Here is a 7,961-nt window from a genome sequence, read left to right as displayed (position 1 = left end):
CCTAAGATAAGGCAGATCGGCTGAAACGGTGCATGGGTACAGTTTCAGCAGGGAACAGAGAAACCTTCCTAACCTAACCTAGAGCAGGGCTAAAAGTCCTGAACTAGGAAAGGTAGAAGACATATCGCTATCGCAGGATAGTCATAGACTAATCCTAGCCATAGAGGTAGGGCTAGCCTAACCTCACTCTCAGACGCAACCCTAAGGGGGGTTCATTCCCTTAGGGAGGACTGAGAGGCGATAAATATTCTATTAGACACTTGATCCCTTTACTCAGAAAGGGAATCAAGGCTAATTAGAGGGAATGCCAAGGCAGGGGATGAAGGAAGCATATAGGGGTCCTACAAGTAGGTTAGGTTAGAAAGAGACACTAACTAACCTATCCCCTATATGGTCCCTGAAGGCGAAAAAACATTTGCATCACGGTCGAAAGTATTGTAAAATAATGCCACTATCTTCATAACTTAGCCTAGGATCACTAATAAAATCATGCATGAACACTTATATACAGGCTCTCTGGCCTGGGGGCTATAGTAGCCGACTGGTATGAGGTCAATCGATGACCGATAAAAAGCGTCGAAACACGATATAAAAGTTCCTAGCTATGAAGACTAAATAAACTAATGTATTCGATTAGTAAATAAGGCCGGAAGCGTTGTTGTGGCTAACTAAATAAGGCATGCATAACAACAACGGCGCCATAAAATGGCGGGTCCGGTAGAGGCACAGCTCTGCCACAAAACAGCAATTATCTCGGAAAGTAATATTTACTTTACGGCCAGAGCTTAACTAAACAATACTGGAACCTTGTACTCAACTTTCCAGAAGATGGTGAGGCTGAAGGTAACGACATAACGTAGATGCAAATCGATAAATGAAGCACAGGGAAAATCCGTCTAAGTAGGGCAAGCTACTAAACAAAGGATGAAGACGGACGTGACGTCATTTGAGCAATGGCGCCCGTTTGTTTACGTCTCGAGTATCAGTAGTAGCCACGAATGAGATTAGCTATGGAACGGCTCCCAGCTATTCTCAACCCTTACACACTGAAGCATTAACTCTGTTCGGGGTGTAGATAGCTATGTGGCGTGTTCAGACATGCGTCCCCTGTTGATATACGATGTCTTAAAGGGAAACCTTTGGGATACTCGCTCCAGAAGTTAGAATTCTGTGATAACCTGTGGTTAAATTCTCTGGGAATATCTTAGTAGTTTTATACCCAAGGAAGCTACCAAAAAGGAACCTTCCATCAGGACGCCATGGCTTGAGCCCAAAAAAAAGGTTAGAAATAAATCTAGGAATGTTAATACAGTGCATGATGTAGACGAGTCTATTAGTAAGCATATTCCTGTTAATGAAAATTTTCATGATTCTTATGATTTATTTAAACTTTTTGATTTTGATGTGAATTCTATTGACTTTGTCGATGATTATGAGGAACCATATAGAGAAATTTTAAGGTTAAATGGGTTTCCCCTAGAATTTGAATTAGACACTGGCAGTGGTGCATCCACTATTTCACGGCATGATGCTAATAAATTTAATTTAACACCATTACCAACAAGGAAACGCTTAGCTAATTATGATAAAGCGGAAATGCAGGTGTATGGTGAAATAAATTGTGATGTTTCTTTTAAAGGCCAAATGGTCAAGGGACAAAAGTTTTTTGTTGCAGATAATGATTTAAATTTAGCAGGAAGGTCTTTGATGAAGAAATTGAAATACCAGTGGGTACAAGTTGATAATGTGAGTGATGATAAATTTAAAGGTCCTCTTATTACTCCAAGTAGTGCATCTAGGTTTAAGCTTGATTGTGTAAAAATGTTCAATGAGTATCAGGTGGTGGAAGGATCACCCATTACAAATTATGAATGTCAATTAATGTTAAAAGAAAATGCTGTGCCTAAGTATTTTAAAGCCAGATCTGTGCCTTATCATTATAAATGTAAAATTGAGAATAGTTTGAAAGAACTGGAAAGTAAAAATATAGTGAGCAAGGTCGAGCATGCAGGAGATTGGGCCAGTCCTATTGTTCCTGTAATGAAACCTAATGGTGAAATAAGGATTTGTGTAGATTTTAAGTATCTCAATACCCAAACAAGTGTTAATACCTTTCCATTACCGAGATTGGATGATATTTTGGCAAATGTAGGTTCTTGTCAGTATATTTCAAAATTGGATTTGAAAAATGCATATTTACAGGTATCTGTGAGTGAAAATTCTCAACAATATTTAATTATGAATACTCATTTGGGACTATATAAGTTCCACCGATTGCCTTTTGGGTTGTCGTCAGCACCAGGTATATTTCAGAGGTTTATTTCTGAATTATTGGCAAATATTGAGGGTGTTCATGTATTTTTAGATGACATATTGATTGTCGGAGCTACCAAAGAGGAACATGACAGGAGTTTATGTAAGGTTTTATCAATTTTGCAACTGAGAAATGTTAAATTGAATAAAGATAAATGTATTATCGGTTCTAGGGAAGTACCTTATTTAGGATACATTTTAAGTTGTGAGGGAATTAAACCTGACCCAAAGAAAATAGAGGCAATTTTGGAAGCTCCAACCCCTCAGTCTGTCCAGTCTTTGAAATCATTTTTGGGGTTATGCACTTACTACAATAGGTTTGTACCTCAGTTCAGTTCTATTTTATGTCCTTTATATAATTTGACACAAAAGAATGTTGAGTTTCATTGGTCAGCAGTTCATGAAGAAGCTTTTCAGAGTATTAAGGAAGCCTTGGGTAGAGCTGATATTTTGGATAATTTTAACCCCAATGCTACAATGATTTTAGAAGTTGATGCAAGCCCTGAAGGAGTGGGAGCTGTTCTTAAACAAGAATATAAGGGTAAAATTTCTACCATTTCGTTCAAAAGTAGAAAACTAGATAATGCTGGGTGTAATTATTCTCAAATTGATAGAGAGGCTTTATCCATTATTTTTGGAGTCAAGAAGTTTTCTGATTTCCTTTTGGGTAGGAAGTTCGTTATTAGGACGGACCATAAACCCTTGACTCATCTATTTAACCCTAGTAAGAGTATTCCACAATTATCTAATGCTCGTATTCAAAGGTGGGCTTTATTCCTATCAGGTTTTGATTTTAAAATTGAGCACATTAAGGGAGTGCATAATACAATGGCAGATGCTCTTAGTAGGCTACCATTATGGAGAGATGATACTGATTTTCATGTACCAGGAGAATATGTAAATTTGATTAATATTTTGGATAAGAATTCTTTTGATGTTACAATGGTAAAAGAATGTATAGAAAGAGACACTGTTTTATGCAGAGTAAGAGATTATGTAAGGAGGGGGTTCCCCAAGAAAATGTGATGGAAAATTGTATGTTACCATTCTATAAATTGAGAAATGATCTTTTTTTGCATGATAATGTATTACTGTATAGGAATCGTATTTTGGTTCCTGAAATGTTGAGAAAGCGTGTTATGGAAATGCTTCATGAGGGCCACAAGGGTATTGTTGCCATGAAAGCCGAAGCTAGGTCTTTTGTATATTGGCCTAATATGGACCAAGATTTGGAACAAATAACTTCTAACGGTGCATTATGTATAACAAATCTCAAACATAAGGCCATTTCACCTTTATCTTGGCCGTCAGTAGATAGACCTTGGTCCCGCTTGCATGTAGATTATTGTGGGCCCATTGACAACATGCAATATTTGATTATTATTGATTCCTTTTCTAAATTTATTGATGTCTATGCTTGTAAGAATATAACTTCAGAGGATACCATACAATGTTTAAGGTCATGTTTTGCTAATTATGGTATTCCTGACACAATTGTATCTGATAACGCAACTTGTTTTATGGCTAGGGAGACTCAGAATTTCTTTCAGAAAAATGGTGTTAGACATTGTTCAGGAGCACCATATAATCCAAGTACAAATGGGCTTGCAGAACGGGCTGTCCGAATATTCAAAACTAATTTCAAAAAGTTTGATTGTAAATTGCCTGTAAAAACCAGAATGACAACATTTTTGTATACCTATAGACGTACAGTACAGCATTCTACTGGCTGCTCCCCAGCTGAATTATTATTTGGAAGGAAATTTAAGGGTCCACTAGATGTTATAATGCCTAAACAAGGAGATGAGTTTTACGTTCATGAGTCTAAATTCAGAGTTGGTGATGCAGTATATGCCAGGAATTTTGGTAAAGGACCAGAATGGGTAGAAGCTAAGATTATCAAAGTTCTGGGTGAAAGGAATTATTTAGTTTCTGTAGATGTTAATGGTATTTTGACTTGGAAGCGTCACCTATCACAGTTATTTGAGAGAAAAATGTATAATACTAGAGTAACTGATGAATCATCACTATTAAAAGATACAATGATTCCTTCTGTTCTTGTAGTTTCTTCTCCCAATAATGTACAAGGATTAGAAGAAACAAATAACCCTATTCAGAACTCAAGTAGCATTTGTAATCCCAATGTAGAAGTAGTAGGATCAGAGAACAGTAATCGTGATACTGGTGCCATTGTAAGAAAATCTACCAGAGTAAGTAAAAACCCTAGGAGACTCATTGAACAAATTTAATTTTTTTTTTTTTTGTGAGGAGTGTAATGTATTGAGAAACACTACTCTCTCATTCTACTATGTTGAACCTTTGAGTTGTTGTTGTTGTCTTGCCCGCCATCCACGAACTGTGACGCCAGCAGAAGCATGGGTCTGCTTACTTGTATTTGATATACCAGAATAAAGTACGTGAATTACCAACCTGTCTTCTTGGGACCTAAGTACTAAAGGGACGAGGATGCAACAACATGCGTCCCCTGCTGATATACGATATCCTAGAGGGAAACCTTTAGGGTACTCACACCAGAAGTTAGAATTCTGTGATAACCTTTAGTTTAATTCTCTGGGAATATCCACTGTAGTTAAATATACCCTAGGAAGCTACTGAAGGAACCCTCCATCAGGACGGCATAGCTTGAGCCCAAATATATATATATATATATATATATATATATATATATATATATATATATATATATATATATATATATATGCATGGTTTTATATATATATATATATATATATATATATATATATATATATATATATATATATATATATATATATATATATATATATATATATATATATATATATATATATATATATATATAGGCTACAATCTTGGGAAAGTATACATACACATACATATATGCAAGTGTAATGAACTTTATTTTGTAATAGTTCTTACGTAAATACTCATTAGTATTTCTTCCTCATTAATGGAAGCCATATCTACTTCTAGATATAAAAAAACACGCAAAAAAAAGTGAAAATAAACCTATTTTAATGTGATATGTGTATAAATGATAACACTATAATATATTATGAATTTTTTATAATTTCGCATCGTTTCTAAATCATGAGAGATATAATGTTGATTCCAAGCTGAGGGAAAACACATATTATATTTGAAAGTATTTCTTTAATAGAGATGCCTCAGTGGGCCCATGGCTAGTGGGTGGATACCAGGGTAGGCACATTCCCTCCCATGCCTAGATGGCTAGATCCGCCACTGGTGGAGAGCGAACTAGACCAGCTGCAAACCCCCCCCCCCCCCCTCTCTCTCTCTCTCTCTCTCTCTCTCTCTCTCTCTCTCTCTCTCTCTCTCTCTCTCTCTCTCTCTCTCTCTCCCATTAAAAGATCTACTCGCAAGTAAGCAACAGCCGAGTGAAGAGTTACTCACTCCGAGCGCAATATATCAGCGAAGGAACACCACCACCTGTTTGCTGTGACGTAACATTCCGTAATCGTTTGGTAACGTAAGCTTAATATACTTCATTGACACGCCTAGGTATGCCTTGACGTTGTAATGTGATTTAATGTTTGTTTACAAAGGTATTGTTTACATGAATGATGTATGTCCGTGTGAACGCAGACTTGTGAGAAAAGTTTGAATGAATTTTAGTTATGAAAGATTTCGTTAGAATGAAAGATAGGAATAATTTCTTTTATCTTCACTGAGATAGATTTTTGTACGATTCAAGAATATTTCATTTCTTCATTCATATGTTTTTGCTTTCAATTGTGGGTAGCTTTTGAATATAACTGCTTTTACCTGGAATAGAACTGGAATCTCTAATTTGAAACCAAACTTGACATTATTATTATTATTATTATTATTATTATTATTATTATTATTATTATTATTATTATTATTATTATTATTATTATCATTATTATTATTATTATTATTAGCTAAGCTATAACCCCAGTTGGAAAACAGGATGCTATAAACCTCAGGGCCCCAACAAGGAAAATAGTATAGAATTTCATAAATCTTAGCAATGGATTTACATAAATGGGACGCAACTCCTAGAACTCATGCGTCATTTTTTTTTTTTTTTTGATATTTTCTAAAATTGCTTTTTCCTGAAGTAATTGCCAGATAATTATTTTTCTATTTTAAACATTTGCCAAAAGAGCTAGAATTTGTCAGTTCCTTAGATGATCATTTCCTGTTTAAAGGTCACTCATGAATGGCAGAGCTAAGGGACAGTGACATTACCCTATCAAGAAAGACAATGCCCTAGAGCAGTGGTCCCAACCTTTTTCCTGTCATTTCCCCCCTGCACCCAGTGCAACCCTCCAGATTCCCCCCGTCATGTGTATGAGGGAAAGAGTAGTTGAAACACACTGTGACGACTTACTAATTTACTTTTCCATTATACAAATATACTGATAAGCAAATAGTTACATAGTAAAAGGGATAGAGAGCGGTTAGTAACAACTAACCGCATAGCCATAGAGCTATGAGGTTAGTTGTTACTAACCGGTCTCTATCCATTTTACTCTGTAACTATTTGTTTATCAGTATATGGAGAGCGGCTAGTAGTAAAATAAAAGGACTTTTGTTTATTCTTCTACTTCAAAATTGAATTAGTGAGAAGGTTGAGGCTGCTTCTTGTGCACCAGTGTATCAATATCAGGGCTAGCTTTGTCACCTGATATTTTTTTTAGTTAGTAGGTAGTGTAATTATTTCCCCCCTGGTAGCTTCAAATTTCTCCCCAGGGGGAAATTTCCCCCAGGTTGGGAACCACTGCCCTAGAGACTGACCATATATATATGATTAGCGCCTAAATCCCCTCTCCACCCAAGCTAGGACCAAGGAGGGACAGGCAATGGCTGCAGATGACTCAGCAGGAAGAAAAAATATTTGTTATTTATATGAATGATAAATAAATGAATAAAATAATATATATATATATATATATATATATATATATATATATATATATATATATATATATATATATACTGTATATATGTACACAGTATATATATATGTATATATATATGTATATATACATATATATATATATATATATATATATATATATATATATATATATATATATATATATATAAATGTATATATATACTGAATATATATATATATATATATATATATATATATATATATATATATATATATATATATATATATACATATATATATATATATATATATATATATATATATATATATATATATATATATATATATATATATATATATATATATATTAGCTTATTGAGAAAGTCTTACAAGATTTTCGGTGATCAATCTATTGTGAAGAAGTGTTTTAATTCTTTCATTCTACCTGTTTTGAGTATTGTTCTCCTGTCTGGTGTTCAGCTGCTGATTCTCATCTTAATTTGTTGGACAGAAACTTACGGTCTATTAAATTTCTTATTCCTGATCTAGATATTAATCTCTGGCACCGTCGTTCAATTAGTTCATTGTGCATGTTGCATAAGATTTTTCATAACTCTGACCATCCATTACATTCAGATCTCCCTGGACAATTCTATCCTGTTCGTAATACTAGGCAGGCAGTTAATTCTAATAGCCAGGCCTTCTCCCTCATGAGGCTCAATACTAAGTGTTCTAGAAGTTTTATTCCAGCTGTTACCAA

The 7,961-nt window shown here is 34.6% G+C and overlaps 1 protein-coding gene across 1 annotated transcript in view; it reads left to right on the top strand.

The window, feature by feature from the left end:
- Positions 1-5,704: 5,704 nt before the first annotated feature.
- LOC137623197 (facilitated trehalose transporter Tret1-like) overlaps positions 5,705-7,961 on the top strand; it is a 22,422-nt gene continuing 20,165 nt past the window's right edge. The window contains exon 1 of the mRNA XM_068353901.1: positions 5,705-5,803. The gene's annotated coding sequence lies outside the window, so the exon portion shown is untranslated. The remainder of the gene's footprint in view (positions 5,804-7,961) is intronic.

The sequence above is a fragment of the Palaemon carinicauda genome, chromosome 30 (genome assembly GCF_036898095.1).
Source record: "Palaemon carinicauda isolate YSFRI2023 chromosome 30, ASM3689809v2, whole genome shotgun sequence".
Taxonomy (NCBI): Eukaryota; Metazoa; Arthropoda; class Malacostraca; order Decapoda; family Palaemonidae; genus Palaemon; species Palaemon carinicauda.
Note: the sequence above shows the minus strand (reverse complement) of the source record. Positions and strands in the feature narration are given on the sequence as shown.